The sequence below is a fragment of the Aquarana catesbeiana genome, linkage group LG08 (genome assembly GCF_042186555.1).
Source record: "Aquarana catesbeiana isolate 2022-GZ linkage group LG08, ASM4218655v1, whole genome shotgun sequence".
Classification (NCBI taxonomy): domain Eukaryota; kingdom Metazoa; phylum Chordata; class Amphibia; order Anura; family Ranidae; genus Aquarana; species Aquarana catesbeiana.
This window is the reverse complement of record NC_133331.1, coordinates 80942598-80963935: the sequence shown is the minus strand read 5'-3', so window position 1 is coordinate 80963935 and position 21338 is coordinate 80942598.

Here is a 21338-nt window from a genome sequence, read left to right as displayed (position 1 = left end):
ATAGGTGTTCGATTTGGTTTAAGATTAGGAGACATACTTGGCCACTGAATCACTTTTACCCTGTTCTTCATCAGAAATGCAACATTGGCCTGTGATGTGTGTTTTTGGATCATTGTCCTGTTGGAAAAGTGCATGATGACCAAGGGCACGGAGTGATGGTAGCATCTTCTCTTTCAATATACAGTAGAGCAGTACATCTGTGAATTAATGATGCCATCACTGAAATGCAGCACTCATGCAGCCCCACTGAAGGACACTGCCACCACCATATTTCACTGTAGGCACCATGCATTTTTTTTTTTTTTTTGTACTCCTCATCTTTGTGAAGCCATACACAAGTCATCATTTCCAAAAACATTTATCCTGGTCTCATCACTCCAGAGTACAGTGTCCCAGTAGTGTCCTTTTTCAGAATGAGCACTGGCAAATTCTAGGCGGGCTTTTTTTGTGCATGGGCTTGAGGAGAGGCTTGCTTTTGTGGAGGACACCCATGCAAGTCCATTCCTCTGCAGTGTATGCTGTATTGTGTCACGGGAAACAATCGCCCTAAATTGGCTTTCTGCTTTAGCTGACTGCAATGAATTTGCATGGCGATTTTCTTCAACCCTTCTCATCAGAAGACGTTCCTGTCAAGACGTTAACTTCCATGGAAGGCCTGGACGTCTCTGTGAGATGATTGCAGTTCCATCTTTGTTAAATTTTTGTATCACTATTGCTACAGATTTCTCCAAGATAAGTAAAGCTTTGTTGATCTTCTTGTAGACTTAACCTTTCTTGTGTAAAGAAATAATTTTCTTTCTCAGGCTTTGTGACATTTCTCTTCAATGTGGTGTCAATGCTGACAGCATGAAATGGGAAGGGGTTTTCTTAAGTAACACCCTTTTATAATTGTCTGTTGGACACCTGTTTAATGAATAATTAGACTCGCCTGTAGTTGAATTCTAGTTAATTGGGATTTTGTTGTCTAAAATTTAGCTTTGCTCCTAAGACTTTAATTGGGTGTTTTTATTTTTGCAACATGGTCTTTAACCGCTTGCCGACTAGCTGCCGCAGTTATACTGCGGCAGGTTGGCTCGGCTGCCCGAATCGTCGTACCGGTACGGCAGGTCCTTTAATGGCTATAGCGGGCGCTGGCAGCCGTGATGTCCGCTAGCCACCCGCGATCGTTCCACAGAGAGCCAGAATGGGGATCTGTCAATGTAAACAAACAGATCCCCATTCTGTCAGGGGAGTAGAGAGATCGTCTGTTCCTAGTGATCAGGAACAGCTGTCTCTCTCTACTCCCAGTCAGTCCACTCCCTAGGACACACTTAACCCCTTGTTTCCCCCTAGTGTTAACCCCTTCCCTGCCAATGTCATTTATGCAGTGATCAGTGACTATTTTCAGCTCTGATCACCGTATTGATTTCACTGGTTCCCAAAAAAAGTGTCCGATCTGTTCGCCGCGATGTCGCAGTCCCACTAAAAATTGCTGATCACCACCATTACTAGTAAAAAAAAAGAATACTAAAAATGCCATAAATATATCCCCTATTTTGTAGACGCTATAACTTTTTTCATACATCATGGGACACAGTCAGGCTAATATTCATTACCTGCTGGGTTATACTCCATATCCAGATAAATGGACACTGGTAGACCAAAAGTCTTTAGACAGGAAGTGATCCCCTGTATAACCCCTCCCACACAGGAAGCACTTCAGTTTTTTTTACCAGTGTCTATAAGGTGGATGGCATGGTTTGTTTGAGCTCTATGAGCTCCAGGTCTCTAGTCCCACAAATGGTTCTTAAATGAATCAAGGGTTTGACCGATCGGATCCATTTGACACAGGCTTTATATACTTCTATAAATGGTACCCGAGCCTTGCAAAGAAGACTTAAGATCCTGCAAGGTTTTGCCTGTAATGCGGCCTCTGGGCGCTGGACCCTGCAAAGTGGAATCCTGGACACCACAGAGCTAAGGCATTCCTGCAGGGTGCTGTACAGGTCCAAGGGAGTGCACCCTAAATATGAAAAGGGTACCCAGTCCTTGAAGGTCCTCAAGTGACTGGAACACGCCGTGATGGGTGAAGTTTGGGCTCTTAGTTTCTAAGCTGCCCTGCACCTGGACGGGTACATGAAACCCTTTACTTATTATTGTGGGGTGTCCCAGTGATTGTAACAATCAATCAAGCTAACAAGAGGCTGGACACCTGTGTGCAGTGACCAGGCAGGGGAGTTTTGGGCTAGCTGTGGGTGTTTGCAAAGTATCTTTTTTGCTTGTGTCTGGCTGTTTTTTTACCTGTATGATGGCGCACGACGGTGCTCCATTTTGCCTTGGTTCACCAGGGCGCACGTGCATTCGCAAAAGCGCCGCTGGAATTAGCAGTTTGTTTGGCATATTAAATATCTTTTCACTGTTTGGCAGCCATGGTACATGCGGCTTCGCCCCACATATGCAGTAGCCTTTATCTGGGCACACGAGGATTTGCATCATACACTAATACAGCCACGCCCATTCGCTGGGACCACACACACAATGTTCCAGCGCACACCCAGCTTATTTAAGCTGTGTAGACCAAGCATGCGGTGCATCCAGAAGGCAGCTGTGGGACAAAGAGCAGGCTCTGAACAGACACTTGCAGCGGTTCATTTTTCCTTACCCAAGTCACCAAGTTTTGCTTGGCAGGCTAAAGGTGCTTAGCAGGATTGTTACATAGGGGCTTGGCGAGCCCTATTAAAGGGTCTCCCTTCTGAGGTGTTTTAATACTACACTCAAGTACTCTCTCTCTCTGTGGCTGGTAAATGTCTTCAAAAAAGAGGAGCGGGACTAACACTACAGGGAAGGGCACACTGATGTCGTCAGTAGTTCCTGATAAACCTAGTTGTATCCCCTGAAAGACCAGAGGCTTCCAGGCAATCTGAGCCACTGCGCCTATCTGGTATTGTGCCTATAGTCAACGCTGCTGCTTCACCCTTTATCACCAAGGATGAACTGTCCTCGACCCTAGCCGGGTTAGAGCACAGGATTGCTGGCCTGATTGCCTCGATCCCGCAGGGTGGCAGGGAGCGTGACAGATCCCCCTCCCCAGAGCCTCGTAGTCTGGAGCAGGAATAGGTTGAGGATGGGAAAGAGCTTAACAATCAGGACTCTGTGGAGGGCCCGACAGATGTCTGCTTCCGAGCAATCTGGACAAGATATCCATTTGATGTCTGCCTCTGTCACAGAGGCTTTTGATCCTGACTTTAAGTTGCCTCTTGCAGAGGTGACTGACTCCCTCTGGTCCTCCTTTGGGATCCCTGAAGGCTCTTCAGGCTGCACAGGCTTTCCTCCTACACCCCCTGTTGGAACAGGCGGTTTATGCTGATAAGAGGAACAAAAATCCTGTCAGGATGTTCCCAAAGAGGTTTTCCCTTTTTATATACCGTGGATGAAAAGTTTTAAGAAGTGGAACATGCCAGCATTAGATGCAGCAATCTCTTCCTTAAGCAAGAACTTAACTTGTCCGATAGATAACGCACGGGGCTTGAAAGACCCTGTTGACAAGAAATTGGAGTCATTATTAAAGTCTTCCTTTTCTTTGGCCAGTTCAGCTGTTCAGCCAGCTTTTACAGCAATTGGTAGCTGCCAGTCCGTAAAGGATCAGGTCAAACGGCCTGATAGGCCTAACCAGGAGGATGATCTGCCTGAAAGTAAGATATGTCTCGAGCACTGTGTTTTGCTATTGACGCCTTAAAGGATTCAGTACAGCAGGTTCCTCGTTTGGCTCTCTCGTCTGTACGTATTCGCAGACTCTTGTGGCTTAAGAACTGGGCAGCCGAGCTTCTTTGTAAAAAGTTATTGGCAGGTTTCCCTTTTCACGGGGAACGTTTATTTGGTGATCATTTGGACAAATATGTCCAAAAGATTTCCGGAGGGAAGAGTTCTCTACTTCCTGTGAAGTAAAGCACCAGACGTCTGTTTAAAACCTCAGGGACTGCTTCCTCAAATTTCTCAGTGTCGAGGCAGTTCCGCCACCAACAGGGCGCTAGGGGCAAGCTGCAGGGCCAGAAGAAGCCCTGGGTCCAAAATTCTTCTAAACCCAGCACCAAGCCCTCCTTTTGAGGGGACGCCCCCACTCAATCAAGTGGGGGGAAGGCTGCTGCATTTTGCGGACATTTGGAGGAGAAGAATTCAGGATGGGTGGGTCACCTCAATTATATCTTGCAGTTATAAGCTGGAGTTGGGGGGTTCCCCTTCAGAGGTTTTTAAGATCCAGCATTCCCTTGGATCCTCCAAAAAGAAACTTATTGCTTCAGGCACTACATCATCTAGTGCATCAAGGATTGATTGTAGAGGTTCCGGTATCCGACAGGGGCACAGGGTTTTTACTCAAACCTGTTTATGGTTCAGAAACCAAACAGGGACACAAGGCCCATTTTGGACCTAAGATCCCTGAAAAAGTATCTACTGATACAGTCCTTTCGGATGGAGTATGTCCGCTCAGTAGTAGCCTCATTCCAGAGGGGATACTTTCTAACCTCCATCGATATAAAAGATGCATATTTACACATGTCTATCTTTCAGCCTCATCAGAGGTCCCTACGTTTTGCCATAGAGGAATGTCATTTTCAGTTTGTGGCTTTAACCTTCGGGCTTACTACAGCTCCCCGGGTGTTCAAAAGTTCCTAGCATCAGTACTGGGTCTTTTAAGGGCCCAAGGGATCCTAGTGCTCGGGTATCTGGATGATCTCCTGCTCAGAGATCACTCATTACAGGCTCTAGAACAGAGCATTATATGCACAGTGCAGTATTTGAAAAGCTTAGGCTGGATGATAAATACCAAAAAGTCAGGCTTGAAACCAGCTCAAAGTCTAAAGTATTTAGGTCTGATCCTAGATATGGTTCTTGCCACCTGTAAGGATCTGTGCCCTGAAGGATCAGGTATGTCAGATAAGGGGCACCAGACAACCCTCCATTTGGCTCTGTATGAGTCTTTTAGGGAGGATGGTATCCTCCTTCGAGGCAATGCCCTATGCCCAGTTCCATTCCAGGCCTTTACAACAAGACATCTTGTTGGCCTGGAACAGAAGAGGACAAGCCCTGGATTATCCAATATGCTTATCTCCTTGGGCACGCTTAAGCCTAAACTGGTGGTTGCAGGATTAGAACCTGCGAAAGGCAAAATCCTTTCTCCCGGTAACTCTGAGAGTACTGACTAGAGATGCCAGTCTCTCAGGCTGTGGAGTGACCCTAGAAGGGCTCACAGCTCAGAGGAAATGGTCAGGGACAGAACAGATCCTGCCCATCAACATCCTGGAATTACGGGCAGTACGTCTGGCCCTACGGTACTGGACGGTGGAGCTTCAGGACTGCCCTATCAGGGTTCAGTCCAACAATGCCTCGGCAGTGGCCTATATAAACCACCTAGGTGGTACCAGGAGTCGTTCAGCTCAGCTCTGAAGGAGGTGAACCACATACTAGCCTGGGCAGAGGGACATGTGCCGATTTTTATATCGCCAGTCCATATCCCGGGAGTAGAGAACTGGAAGGCAGATTATCTCAGCCGCCAGCAGATCTGCCCGGGGGAATAGTCCCTTCACCCAGGGGTGTTCCAGGAAATTTGCCAGCCTTGGGGATGGCCAGAGGTCGACCTATTGGCATCCAGTTTCAACAACAAGCTACAGCAATTTGTGTCCTGAACAAGGGATCCTCTGGCAATTGGAGCAGATGCTCTAATACAGGGGTCTCAAACTGGCGGCCCTCTAGTTGTTGCGAAACTACAAGTCCCAAGAGACATTGCAAGGCTGACAGTTACAAGTATGACTCCCACAGGCAGAGGCATGATGGGACTTGTAGTTTCGCAACAGCTGGAGGGCCACCAGTGTGAGACCCCTGCTCTAATAGTTCCATGGAGCCAGTACTCCCTGGTTTATGCTTTCCTCCGATCCCTCTCCTTCCACAGTTGTTGCGCAGTATTTGGAAAGAGGGGGTTCCAGTCATTCTGATGGCACCAGCCTGGCCCAGAAGGCCATGGTTCCCGGAGATTGTGAGACTGACAATAGACAGACAGGCCATGGACGCTTCCACATTGCGCCAATCTACTGTCTCAAGGTCCTATATTCCAACCCAATTTACAGTCTCTAAATTTGATGACATGGCTATTGAAGCCAGGGTGCTGAAGGACTGTGGCATCTCGGGACCAGTAGTGTCTAGTCTAGTGAATGCCAGAAAACCTGTCACTAGGAAAATTTATCATAAGGTCTGGTAGACTTATATTGCTTGGTGTGAAGCCAGAAAATGGCATCCTCGGAAATACGTGATTGGGAGAATTCTCTCTTTTCTACAATCACCTGTACAGAGGTCAAATTTCGGCCCGATCAGTATTCTTCCAAAGGCCTTTAGCCTCCCATTCACTGATCCGAACCTTTATGCAGGGAGTAACTCGCTTACTTCCCCTGCATTAGGTAACCTATGTGTCCTTGGGACTTGAACTTGGTGCTGTCTGTGTTACAGAAACAACCATTTGAATCTATCAAGGAAATTCCATTAGACTTGCTGTCACGCAAGCTAGCCTTCCTGATGGCCATCACCTCGGCTAGAAGAGCGTAGGAGTTGGCGGCCCTTTCATGCAGGGAACCATACTTGATCCTTCACCATGACAGGGTAGTGTTAGGACCCCTTCAATCCTTTTTGCCAAAAGTGGTATTGGCCTTTCATTTGAATCAGGACGTTATTTTGCCTTCTTTTTTCTCTCGGCCTTGCTCAGCGGAAGAGAGACGATTGCTTTCCTTGGACGTTGTCCGGGCAGTCAAGGTTTATTTGTCTAGATCAGACTCCTTTTTTATACCAAAAAAACCCAAGAAAGGGCAGGCAGCTTCCAAGGCTTCCATTGACAATTGGATCCGTCAATTGATCATTCAGAACTACGGTCTGAAACATAAAGCTCCTCCCTTTAGGGTGAGAGCTCATTCTACCAGGGGTGTAGGAACCTCCTGGGATTTTTGCCATCAGGTATCTGTGGCTTATATTTGTAAGGCTGCCACCTGGTCTTCAGTGCATATGTTTACAAAATTTTATCAAGTGGATGTTCGAGCAGCCGAGGATTCGGCTTTTGGCCGCAGTGTACTGTGGGCTGCCGTATAAGTTCTGATGGCTATTGTTTGGCAGGGTGTCTCCCTCCCCTCCAAGGTTATTTCTCGGGGACGTCCCAGCAGGTAATGAATATTAACCTGGCTCTGTGTCCCATGATGTATGAAAAAGAAAATAGGATTTTTTCGTCATACTTACCTGTACAAGCCTTTTCTTTGAGTACATCGTGGGACACGGAGATCCCTCCCCTCTTTTTTGAGAATTCAGTGCTTGCTACAAAACTGAAGTGCTTCCTGTGTGGGAGGGGTTATATAGGGGATCACTTCCTGTCTAAAGACCTTTGGTCTACCAGTGTCCATTTACCTGGAGATGGAGTAAAACCCAGCAGGTAATGAATATTAGCCTGACTCTGTGTCCCATGATGTACTCAAAGAAAAGGATTTTACAGGTAAATATGATGAAAAAAATCCTATTTTTGCACAATTTTTTTTTTTTTTTACCAAAAATATGTAGAAGAATACATATTGGTCTAAACCGATGAATTTGATCACCTCAGAGGTGATCAAATACCACCAAAAGAAAGCTCCATTTGTGGGGGAAAAAAAAAACTTGATTTTGTTTGGGTACAGTGTCACACAACGTAATTGTCAGTTAAAGCGACACAGTGCTGTATCGCAAAAAATGGCCTGGTCATTAAGGGGGTAAATCCTTCCGGGGTTAATTTGTTAGAAAAAATACTTTTGCCAATAAGAGAAAACGCATGTGATTTTGCAGCGATTTTGAGGCGGTTTTGCTGTGCTTATGGTTTTGTTTTTCATAGGTCATGTGACTAAAAAACGCACCAAAAATGTAACCACGGTGCGTTATTGATGGCGCCTTGCTGCGTTTTCAATGCATTTTAATGGGCGGTGCGTTTTTGATGCGGTTGTTTTAACTGTCCAAAAATGCAGCAAGCAGGATTTTTAAAACCACAATAGAAGCGCAGCGGACCAGTATGAAGACTTGCATAGACTTTAAAGAGATAGATTATTCTTGAACTTTTCTTGTGCTAAAGGAGCCAATAATGGCCGACGACAAAATTTTTATATTCTTTTAAATACATATTAATTAAAAAGTAGAATATAATACAATTCTATATAAAAATAATATATATATTTGAAAAAAAAAAAAAACTGTAATTTTTTTAGTTTTTGACCAAGTGAATCCTGCATTTTCAGTTTCGGCACCAAGATTCCCATTTGTGCACCTCCTATAAATTAAATATTTTCTTTGGTGAAGCAAATTTTAATTGTTGCATATAAATGGTTAAAGTGGATCTCCAGCTTTAACACTTATAACATGAAAACAAGAGTGCACGTTCGAAAGCATTCCTAGTAAACTTCTGGATATGCCTGCTTATTGTTCCTCCCTGCAGGAAGCAGGTCTGTGAAGAGGCAGAGGATGTTTTCTTTGATATACGTTCTGCTATATTTAAAGATGTTTGCAGTTGGCTTTATTGGCAATTGACTTGGATATATAAATTGGAAAAACCTTTGAAGATTTCATTACTGGAGGAAGATGGAAGATGCTACAACAAAGGCAAAGGATTAGATTTACAAACTTGCCTGATGTACAGAGATGGGTAAAGGAGTTAAGCTAGGTTATATCTTGCATGAAAATGTAAATGTCTGCTTATTACTTGGATATGGGGTATAAGATTTGCTTTAAAGGTAGCTTACCCACCCCCAGAAAAAAATACAAGGAAAAAAAATGTAGGTAAGGATGACATTGCTACTGGTTATTGCCCAGCGGTACAGAGTTTTTGGGCAGACATGTCAAAATGTATCGCTATGGTTACAGCCATATCTTTCCCCCTAACAAGTTTTGGTCTGTCTCTTGGGCCGGGTGAAGGGGTTGGCATCCTCCTGTTTTATACCTTAAGGCTATTCTCCTTCACTGGAAAAAACTGAGCTGCCCTCACTGGCTTTTTGGAAAGTATTGGTTAATAAAATGCTCCCATTTTATAAGGCTACCTGTTAAAAGTGGAGCTCCAGGCTCCAGCAGCTACAAATACTGTAGCTGTTGATTTTTTATTAGGACACGTACCTGTCCAGGAATCCAGAGGTGTCCCTGCCCGAGACGATTTTTCAATCGGGTGCTAGTGCCACCATTGCCGGGAAACCGGCAATGAAGCCTTGGGGCCTCACAGTCGGTTTCCTACTGCGCATGTGTGAAGCATGCTGCACTTTGTGAATGAGGCAATTTGAGGAAGCAGGGGGGACGGAAATACTTCCAGCTCAGTTGACTACGGCGAACTGAGCCGGAAGTGGGAATGGGTGCCTGTCAAAACCAGGTACTTCCCCCAAAAAAAGTGGCAAATGTGGCAACACAGGGGCAGAGGAGGCAGGTAAGCTGAGCTTCCCCTTCTGGGTGGAGCTCTGCTTTAAGTCCTGCTAAATCACTTCAGGTTAGCCCTTTTTGCAGGTACAGCTATGTAAAACAAAAATACAGTGCCTTGCAAAAGTATTCACCCCCCTTGGCATTTTTCGTGTTCTGTTGCCTCACAACCTGGTATTATCATGGATGGTTTGAGGTCTGGCATCATTTAATTTACAGAACATGCCCACATTTTTGAAGAGGTTTTTTTGTTTGTTTGTTTTTTTAATTGTGAAGCAAACAACAAATAGGACAAAATAACAGAAAGTCAATGTGCATAACTATTCACCCCCCTAAAGTCAATACTTTTTAGAGCCACCTTTTGTGGCTATCCCAGCTCCAAGTCACTTTGGATAAGTCTCTATGAGCTTGCCACATCTTACCACTGGGATTTTTGCCCATTCCTCCTTGCAAAACTGCTCCAGCTCCTTCAAGTTTGATGGTTTACACTTGTGAACAGCAATCTTTAAGTCTGACCACAGATTTTCTATTGGATTGAGGTCTGGGCTTTGACTAGGCCATTCCAACACATTTACATGTTTCCCCTTAAACCACTCAAGTGTTGCTTTAGCAGTGTGTTTGGGGTCATTGTCCTGCTGGAAGGTAAACCTCGGTCCTAGTCTCAAATCACACACAGAGTGGTACAGGTTTTGCTCAAGAATATCCCTGTATTTAGTGCCATCCATCTTTCCCTCAACTCTGACCAGTTTCCCAGTCCCGACCTCTGAAGGAAGTCCCCACCCACTGGGATGATACACGTGCAGAAAGGAGGATCCAATCACGTCAGCTCCAGCCACCTTCCACTCAGTCACTCAGTCTCTCTGCGAGACATGCTGTGAAAAAGTCTGTAATCTTAGCACTGGATACTCAGTGCTGCTCTTGTGAGTAGACCTTTTAAGATTTAATAAATTTTGGAAAATATAGAGAGCAGTGGAGCCTATCATTAGCAGGAAACAAGGAGAAGCATTGGTCATTTGTGTTACCCCAGTGGTGGTGAATGCTTAATTAGACCTGTCTGTTAGCTCAGAAGGTCCATAGTGTGAGGTGAACGGCTTGTACTACTGTCGTTGGAGGTTGATTCACTTGAATGCACACGGATGAAAAGCTATTCACATAACACATTACATAACAGCTGAGGATTTCTCTGCATATCTATTGTTCCTGTCATTTGTTATATATATGCATGGACTCTCCCTCTGTTTGTCAAAAGACTTTTATATATATGTTTCATTTCTATGAATTTACTAGGTCTATACTATTGAATTTAACTATTTTAGCATTTTGAAAGTAATAGCTTTCTTCTTGCCACTCTGCTTTAAAACCCAACTCTATGGAGCGTATGGCTTATTATCGTCCTATGTGCAGATACTCCAGTCTCTGCTGTGGAACTCTGCAGCTCCTCCAGGGTTACCTTAGGTCTCTGTGCTGCCTCTCTGATTAATGCCCTCCTTGTCTGGTCCATGAGTTTTGGTGTGCGGCCGTCTCTTGGTAGGTTTGCTGTTGTGCCATGTTCTTTCCATTTGGTTATGATAGATTTGATGGTGCTCATAGGGATCATCAAAGATTTGGATATTTTTTTTATAACCTAACCCTGACTTGTACTTCTCAACAGCATTGCCCCTTGCTTGTTTGGAGAGTTCCTTGGTCTTCATGGCAGTGTTTGGTTAGTGGTGCCTCTTACTTAAGTGTTGCATCCTCTGGGGCGTTTCAAAAAGGTCTGTATATGTAATGACAGATCATGTGACACTTAGATTGTACACAGGTGGACATCATTTCACTAATTATGTGACTTCTGAAGGTAATTGGTTGCACCAGAGCTTTTTATGGGCTTCATAACAAAGGGGGTGAATACATACGTATATGCCAATTATGAGTTTTTTTATTTCTGAAAAATAGTTTTATGTCTATTTTTCTAATTTTACTTCACCAACTTAGACTATTGTGTTCTGATCCATCACATATAATTCAGATTAAAAAAACATTGAACTAAAGGCTGTAATGTAACAAAATAGGTAAAAAGCCAAGGGGGGTGAATACTTTTGCAAGGCACTGTAAGTGTCTATACTGTTTAAAATCCAGTAATGCAATATTTCACCCTGCTCATGCTCAGTTGCTCTCCATTTTTAGGCAGCGGTGAATTTGTAGAGGCTGATCTGCTGACAACCTTAAAGCGGAATTAAACCTTTACAGCCAAGGAAGCTGCTTCTGTTTGAACTTCAACTGCCATCTTGCTGCACATGTGATCAGTTATGACACCAGCCATTGGATAGTTTGACAGTTTGGTTGAGAACACTGGCAAATTTGACAGTTAGCAACCCCGGCATACTAGGAATGTAACTGTTTTTCTTAAACCGTTAAATCGATGGGTTTAGTTCAGCTTCACGATTTAGAGCCCTTTCACATTGCAGCCACGTTAGCGGTAAAGTGCCGCTAGTTTTAGTGTCACTTTACCGTTGTTTTAGCAGCCCTTTTAACCCCCCGCTAGCAGCCAAAGAAAAAGTTAATCGCGCCGCTGCCAAAGCTCTTTGCAGGCGCTTTGGCAGCGGTGCCCATTCATTTCAATGGGCATGAGCGGTGTACACACCGCTCCTCCACCGCCCCAAAGATGCTGCTTGCAGGACTTTTTTTAACGTCCTGCCAGCGCAGCGTCCCAGTGTGAAAGCACTATGGCTTTCACACTGGGACTGCAGATGAGGCATTTTTCGAGCGATATTTTTAACGCTAAAGTGCCTGAAAAATGCCTCCAGTGTGAAAGGGGTCTTACTGCTTTTCAGTAAGACCCCTTTCATACTAGAGTCGTTTTTCAGGCGCCTTAGCGCTAAATATAGCGCCTGAAAAATACCCATCAATTTAATGGACTTCTTGCTCTGGGCAAGAAGAATTGGGAGCAATGCTGGAGGCAGTTTACAGCACATGCTTATTTTGGTAGCTTAAAGTGGTTGTAAAGGCAGAAGGTTTTTTTATCTTAATGCATTCTAAGCATTAAGACAAAAAAAACCTTTTGGGTGTAGCATCCCCCCTCAGCCCCCCAATGCATACCTAATCCCCATCTCTATCCAGTGATGTGCAGAAGTGCCTCGGCTGTCTGGGACTCTCCCTCCTAAATGGGTGAGACACAGCAGCGATGCCATTGGCTCCCTCTGCTGTCAGTTTTCCAATCAAGAGAGAAAGGGGGTGGGGCTGAACTGTGGCTCCCTGTCTGAATGGACATGGAGCTGTGGCTCGGCTTTCGTGCCCCCACAGCAAACTGCTTGCTTTGGGGTCACTTGACAGGCGGGAGGGGCCAGGAGCACCGAAGAGGGTTCAGAGAAGAGGAGGATCTGGGCTGCTCTGTGCAAAACCATGTCACAGATCAGGCAAGTATAATGGAAAATTTTCTATCAAATACTTACTGTAATTTTCCTTTCCTGATAGACTCCATGGTAGCAAGGTGTGTGTTAGTCCCGCCTCCATAACTACCCTATAGGACACCTCTCCCATAAATCTTTGCTCTGGGTTACCAGCCGTGTTTCGTAACTAGCCTACTCCAGGCATTCAGGAGGGAACTCCTGCTGCCATGGAGTCTATCAGGAAAGGAAAATTACGGTAAGTATTTGATAGGAAATTTTCAGTTTTCCTGGCTCCATGGCAGCAATGTGTGGGAAATAACTCGCCATACACACCCGGGTGGGAAAATGCTGAGCAAAGAAAATAAATTTATTTACCACTGTCAGCTGACAGTACTTGCAAACCAAAATTGACAGATAAGGCAGCTGGTTCAACACAGTAGTGAGACACAAATGTATTGATGGAAGACCAGGAAGCCGCCCTTCAGATAACGTCAGGAGCGACATGGCGCGAAGCTGCCCAAGAAGTCTAGATACTCTGGGTTGAGTGCGCTGTCACTGCCTCTGGAGGAGCCAAGCCCTTTGTTCTATAAGCTCGTTGAATGGTCTGCACGATCCATGCTGCAACGGATCTAACTGAGGCCCACATTCCTCTGTTTTTCCCATGAGGAAGGATGAAAGGAAAATCTGATTGCTGAAAGGGAGCCGCGATCTCCTGGTGTTGTTTCAGAGTGTGTCCCACATTGAGGGGATGAACATCTTGACTTTCTGTTGACCTAAACATGGGGAGCACAATTTCTTGATTTTCATGAAAAATCATGGTCACTTTAGGATTTGACCCCAGCATGGGCATTAGCACTACTCTGTCTGGGGAAAAAAGTTAGAAAAGGCTCCTTCAAACCCAAATTTCTGATTTCAGACACTTTTTGCTGATGTAACCGCCGCCAGGAAGGTGGTCTTGAGTGTAAGATCCTTCACTGAGAGTGGCTTGCCGGGATCTGATCCGAGCTGGGAAAGAAAATCCAGGACAAAAGGGAGGTCCCACTTGGAGAACCTTGGCTTCCTCTGAGGCCTAAGCCTGATAGCTCCTTTGAAGAACTGGCGAACAAGGGAGTGATTGGCCCATTAGACACCTGTAAATGCGGAGATGGCCGAAACCTGTACTCAAAGTGAGCTAACTGAAAGGGATAGATCTAGACCTGATTGCAAGAAGCTCAGAATGTCCTGGACTGCCGGAGCACTACAAGCGTTTGACCTGAAGGTCATGTGGTCTGTGAACCCGGCCCACATTTGTTCATAGACCCTATTAGTGCTTTTTCTTCTAGAGTTCAGGAGGGTAGGGTTGACCTCCTCTGAGCAGCCTAGAGCTTCAAGCCTTTCCCTCTCCAGAACCAGGCCCTGAGGTGCAGATGAGAGGGACAGGGTTGTGCCCTGAGACAATAGATCCGGTCTGAGTGGCAGGTGAACTGATTCTCGATTAGCTGAGGAGTATCAAGAGAGGAAACCGTGGCCTGTTGGGCCAGAAAGGGATTATTGCTATCACTTATACCTTCTCTGTTTTGGGTCTCCAGAGAAACTGGAGTATTACAGGCACCCGAGGGAAGGCATAAGCCTACAGAACCTCCACTGGTCCTTGAGGGCATCTATTCCATAGGCCTGAGGGTCTCGGAACCTTGAGTGGTCAGTTTGTTGTTGGATGGGGATGCAAAGAAGTCGACTTGAGGCTCGAGGTGACACTCCCAGGGTCAAGAGCCACATGAATACATCATGAGTTCACGTAAGCTAAAAGGATCTACTTTTTTTTTTCTTCTGACTGTGGAAGAGTCATAGGGATGAATCTGAGTCTGGGGGTGCTGCTGAAGACCCAGGTGTGACCTGAGGAGACCGTTTTGATGGTCCAAAAGTCCTGAATTGAGGCCGCCCAGACATGCCAAAAGTGGAGAAGACGAGCTCCCACCTGGCATACCAGAGCGGTCCCAATCTCAAAAAGACTTTGTGGATTCCTAGTTGCCGGAAGAACCACCTTTTAGCAGGTTTCTTGAATGAAGACCGCCTAGTCTTCCAGGATCTAGAAAATTCTCAACCAGGCCTGTAGCTGCGTGCCTCTCTGGCACGATCATTAGTTTGTCTTCTCAGAAAGGTGCGTCTCTGGCTCTGTAAGCGCCGATCCTGAGGGAGGAAACCTGACTTGCCACCTGTGGCTCGGGTTATGGCGCTATCAAGTTTGTTGCCGAAAAGGGAAGTACCCCCAAAGGGAATTCGGCACCAAACCTACTTTGAAGCTGGATCCGCCAACCAGGGACGGAGCCATAAGGCACGACAGGCTATAACCGCTGCCAGCATAACCCGAGCCACCAGGCTGATGACATCAATAGAAGCCTTCCCTAGGAAAGCGGATGCCAGCCTGATTTCCTGGATAGGTAAGCTTTTGGCCACCTCACTGGAAATACCTCTGAGGGTCTCGTCAGTGCTATCCGACCAGGTTTCCAAGGCTTTAGAAACAGTGGCTAAGGCTAGGACCGGCTTGCAGGCCATGCCTGCCATCAGGTAAATCTGCTTCAGATATGATCCGCCTTTCCAAGGGATCTTTAAAGGAGACTGTGTCTTTCGTGGGGAAGGGTCACATATCTGACCAGCCTCATTAGCGCGAAAAACGGGAGAAAGGGGAAATATTGGCGCTCCTTATTGAGCTGCTTGAAGGATTTCCTCTGCTTTGGAGGGGAAGTTATAGGCTCTTCCCAATTCAGGGCTTCCCTTATCGCTTTCACCAAAGAGGGAACCAGAGTGTACTCAAAGGCGGCTTGGTTTTGAAGATTCCCATGTATCGTGAACCTGCCCCTCTCCTGTTGGGGAGCATAATGGCTCCGGAGGGGGGGTCACAAGGCTGACGAGCCTCCCTCTCTCTTGTAAGGATTCTCTCACCACTCGTTTGTCTAGAGATTCAAGGTGCTGGTCTGCACCCTCCCTTTCATCTGCTGCTTTGGAGAAACAGTGGTCGCAGAGAGACTTGCCGGCAGGATCCCTACACACCCATGATTTCTCTGTCCCCCTGCTGTGAGATGAGGGGGGTGAGGAGGGTCTTTACTGTGGTGTCTGGACCTAGAGGGAGACCCGCAGTGCCTGGATTTTGAGGAAGAGTGCCGGCGGTGTGACTTTGAATACCCACTACCTCTGCGGGAGCTATGCTGTGGATCAGACCTGGAAGGGCTGTGGGGAAGAAAGAAAAGGAAAAAAGGGCAGGCAAAACCCAATGCATACCTGCTGAGAGAGGGCTGGCCACCAGGAGGCAGTGAAGGATCATTGTTATCCAGGCAGAGTACTGTAGGGAAAGAGAGAGAGCAGCTGCCAAGCAGGGAGCACTACATTCCCACAGAACCATCACTTACCTGGGGAAGCCAACACAGATGCCAGGGGAAGTCGCCGCATAAGCCCACGATCATTCCCGAGGCTCTGCAGGCTTCCACAGGATTTAAAAGTGGCACCGTAAGTCATCTCCGCCAGTGCCAGGCAGGAGACGCTCGCGCGCATGCGTGAACCAAGCCTTATGCGCAGACCCAGAAGAGAGAGAGAGAGAGTGAGCTGCAGCTGGAACGCAGAAGGAGCCAGCCGCATATGCTCACAGGGGAAACCGGCACCAGGGGGGAAAAGAAAAGGCATTCAACAAAAATAACCACATTTAAATACAAACACTGCTGCCATGGCTAAAGATATGCGCTTGCCACCCCACGATCATCCAGGCTGAGGGACATCATCACACGCCAGACATTTGTGGCAGATAACAGCTGCCTGCTTATAGCCAGGCAATCGGGTCAATGCGCTCTTGCCTGCGGACTGCTTGGCCACCCAATCTTCAGCGCTACTCTGCTCAAACACTCCATACCCTGCTTAACAGACAAGTCTTATTGGAGGGACGTGATTCCTTGTCACCCGGCCGATCCTGATTGCAGGGGACTTGGTTCTAAGGAGGAGGATAAAAAAGGAACACGGCTAGTAGCCCAGAGCAAAGATTTATAGGAGAGGTGTCCTATAGGGTAGTTAAAGTGGTGTTCCGGCCGAAATTATACTTTCTAAATAAAAATACCCCTATAATACACAAGCTTAATGTATTCTAGTAAAGTTAGTCTGTAAACTAAGGTCTGTTTTGTTAGTTTATAGCAGTAGTTTGTTATTTTATAAATTTACAGCAGGCCGTGGCCATCTTAAGTGTGGGCATCTGAAGCCAGACTGTATTTCTTCCTGGATCTCATCCTTGCAGATCTCGCACATGCTCAGTGCAGCACAAGCAGTGTAATAGGTTTCAGGTCAGGTTTCCATAGCAACGGCAGTGTCCAGAGGAAGTTGCCGCCCCTTCCCAGAAGGCATTGCAAACAGGAAATGATGCGATGGGCCACGGCCAGGGAGGAGGAAGTGAAAAATGAATACAGCAGATATACAGTAGGTACTGAGAACAAAAATGTAAAAATATCCAATTTGTTTACAGTGAGCAGTTTAGTGAGGGATGCTGAAGAGTTGTAAAAGTGGGTGGAACTCCACTTTAAGGAGGCTAGGCTAACCCACATGTTGCTGCCATGGAGTCTGTCAGGAAAACATGTTTTATTTTTAAAGAAAAAAAAAAAAGACTTTAACCACTTCTGGACCGCCTCACGCCAATATACGTTCTAACTTTGAAGAGGAATATTGTTATGTCAGCAGCTAGCTGCCATAACCCCATGATCCTCTTCTTCAACCAGCGGTCCAGTTACCGATAATAGTGGTCTCTGCAGCGGATTCTCCCGCCTCTCCCACCGCACTCCAGTGCCCTCTGACGCTTACCGGAGCCGTCGGTTGCGGCAGAGGCGATTGGATCCTTCTTGGCCCCCACCCGTCTCCATACCATTGCAGGGCGGAAGCGACGTCAAAACGTCACTTCAGCCCATAGCTCTTAAAGGGCCTTTTTTTTTTTTTTTTTTTTTTTTATAACAACATTTTTTTATTTAATTTTTTTTTGCATTTTAGTGTAAATATGAGATCTGAGGTCTTTTTGACCCCCAGATCTCATATTTAAGAGGTCCTGCCATGCTTTTTTTATTACAAGGGATGTTTACATTCCTTGTAATAGGAATAAAAGTACCACAATTTTTTTAAAAAAAGAACAGTGTAAAAATAAAAGGGAAAATAAATAAGAAAAAAAAACAAATTTTAAACGCACCCCATCCCACCAAGCTCGCGCGCAGAAGCGAACGCATACGTGAGTAGCGCCCGCATATGAAAACGGTGTTCAAACCACACATGTGAGGTATCGCTGTGATCGGTAGAGCGAGAGCAATAATTCTAGCCCCAGACCTCCTCTAACTCAAAACATGCAACCTGTAGAATTTTTTAAACGTCGCCTATGGAGATTTTTAAGGGTAAAAGTTTGACGCCATTCCACGAGCGGGCGCAATTTTGAAGCGTGACATGTTGGGTATCAATTTACTCGGAGTAACATTATCTTTCACAATATTAAAAAAAATGGGCTAACTTTACTGCGGTCTTATTTTTTAATTAAAAAGTGTATTCTTTCCAAAAAAAGTAAGGTTGTAAGATTGCTGTGCAAATACGGTTTGACAGAAAGTATTGCAAGGACCGCCATTTTATTCTCTAGGGTGTTAGGAAAAAAAATGTATAAGGTTTGGGGGTTCTAAGTAATTTTCTAGCAAAAAAAAACTGTTTTTAACTTGTAAGCAACAAATCTCAAAAAGAGGCTTGGTCCTTAAGTGGTTAATTATTAATGTGGAATATATGTTCCTTGCTAAAGAACATAATTTTGTATCAAGTTGTTATGGATAAAGTTCCGCTTTAAGTAGAGGGTGTCTTAAGAAATTCAACAAGGTCTGTCAGTCCTGGCTTGACAGCCCCTTCACCAATGTCTAGAAGTTATTGGATTGCCATCTCACACATCCTTATGTCTGTGGCTTGTTTCATTGCCCTTCTTTATTGCCCAGTAAATGACCCTTCTCTTAGCCCCGGAATAGGATTATTTTATTAAAATGCTATTGAGGAGTATTTCGCTCACGCCTGATATATTAGATCATTTCATTCTGGGTTTTGCCCTTACTCCTGCGATCTAGAGAGCCCTGATCCAGGTTCCCTTTGATATAGTTGGTTCACAGCACTCGCCACTGATCGGTACAGCTTGGGAGTTGGGGGGGGGGGGGGCCGCAGCGTGCATTGGGTTGAGGTTTTTTTTTTGTTTTTTTTTACTTTTGGATTTCCACATTTTACCTATTTTTGATATAATGCGCAGTTTGCGTCCTTTTGGTAGTGCCTTGGTTTGGGCCCTGAGTGGCAATATCCTTTTAGTGAAGTGTATTTTCATTACTAGCTCTGCGTGTTTTCTATGTTACATTTTGAGGTAATTTTCTACTTTTTTTTTCTATTTTTTATTTAGTACTAAATGCTAAGTATTCTTGGTGACAAGGTGATACACCAATTGATTTGTTTTGTTTTCATATTTTTTTTGCATGCTCTGTTTTGCAAAACGAATAACTTATTTAAAAAAAAAAAGACATCACTAGCCCTCTTAAGCCCCATACACACGATAGGACTTTTGTACAAACCTTCCTGTGGATTTTTGTACAAAGGGCGTTGGCCATAAGTTTGTATTGCATATAAACGGCAGGACTTTTCCAGCCAACTTTCACCAAATCACATGTTTTTTCAGCTCTTTACCACCACCCTTTGGTCAACGTCTGTATTGTTGTCTGATATTGTGTCAGTCTCGCAGCTTTTATCGGCAAGATTGACACCTTGCGAGCTGGGTTCACATGGGTGCAGGGATCCGACTCCGCCAATGCCAGGCACTGTGTTTGGTATGAATCTTGAGGGGGAACTCCACGCCAAATTTTAAATAAAAAACAGGTATGGGTTCCCTTCCAAGGGCATACCAGGCCCCTAGGTCTGGTATGGATTTTAAGGGGAACCCCTACGCCGAAAAAATGGCGTGGGGTCCTCCCCAAATCCATACCAGACCCTTACCCGAGCACGCAGCCCGGCCGGTCAGGAAAGGGGGTGGGGACGAGCGCCCCCCCCCTCCCCCGGGCCATACCAGGCCGCATGCCCTCAACACGGGGGGTGGGTGCTTTGGGGGAGGGGGGGCCCGGGCCCTGCGCCCCCCCTCTCCCCCAAAGCACCTTGTCCCCATGTTGATGAGGACAAGGGCCTCGTCCCGACAACCCTGGCCGTTGGTTGTCGGGGTCTGCGGACGGGGGGCTTATCGGAATCGGGGAGCCCCCTTTTAATAAGGGGGTCCCCAGATCCCGGCCCCCCACCCTAGGTGAATGAGTAGGGGTACATCTGCTCTTTTTTGCTGCTCTTTTGCCGCTCTTTTGCTAGTGGTGGCCTGCAAGCAAATACTGTGTGGAGCGCTCCGCAAAGCACCCACCCCCATGTTGAGGACATGCGACCTGGTACGGTTCAGGAGGGGGGGGGGGGGCGTTCGCTCGTCCCCACCCCTTCTGACCGGCCGGGCTGCGTGCTCGGATAAGGGTCTGGTATGGATTTTGGGGGGGCCCCCATGCCGTTTTTTCAGCGTAGGGGTTCACCTTAAAATCCATACCAGATCTAAGGGCTTGGTATGCCCCCAGAGGGGAATTCCCTCTCGCGCTCGCCACAATAGGAAAATGTGTTTTTCCTATTGCAGCCAGCGCAAGATGTACAGTACCCTGTCGCCAAGAACCAGCGCGATGGGTTCGCGCTGAGAACATTCTTGCGGCTGCGTACTGTAGTTTGTACAAAAGTCCGATGTTTTTGTGTACACATGATCGGACTTTGCTCCATCAGACTTTTGTTGCCGGAAAGTTTGTGCGTTCGCACAGCCAACAAAAGTCCGATGGAAACAGAAAAGGTTTGTCCAATGGAGCGTACACACGGTCGGATGTTGCTCCAAAATAGCTAATTTGCATGTTTGTTGTCAAAAAGTCCAATCGTGTGTACGAACCTTTAGAGTCCTGGGAGTTTCTTAGGGTATGCTCCGTTTTGCAGATGTAGCTTTATATAATACAGCTGTGTAGCAAAAGTGTGGCCTCCTCATCCACTCTCTCAGAATCGCAATCCTGCTTTTCCTAATGGAAATCTTCAGTTGCCATTGACGACTGCCAGACAAGCATTTTCAGAACTAGTCAGCAATGACTATCTATATATTCTATCATTACAAGCTTCCTTTCAGCAGTGACTATCTACTATCTACTAACAATTACTTTTCTAGCTATCTATGGACAGCTGAACCAAGTATGCATTCATTTCATGCTGCAGTAAATGATTAACCATGTGCTGTCTCCGCCGTTGCCTCCATGCACATTCTCCAGGTAACTTCCCATGCACGCATGAGAAAATAAATGGGACTGTATATTCACCAGCTGCCATGGCTAAGGGGTTGCTAAGGGCTGCAGTGTTATTGCCAGGAGATAATCCATTTGCTTTCTATTTAGTCATCTGTATCAAACAAAAATATGATCAAGAAAAGTTTTATTAAAAGTTCTTTGTCTTTGCATAGGGAGTTCAAACTAATCAAGATTGTGTTGATGCCTA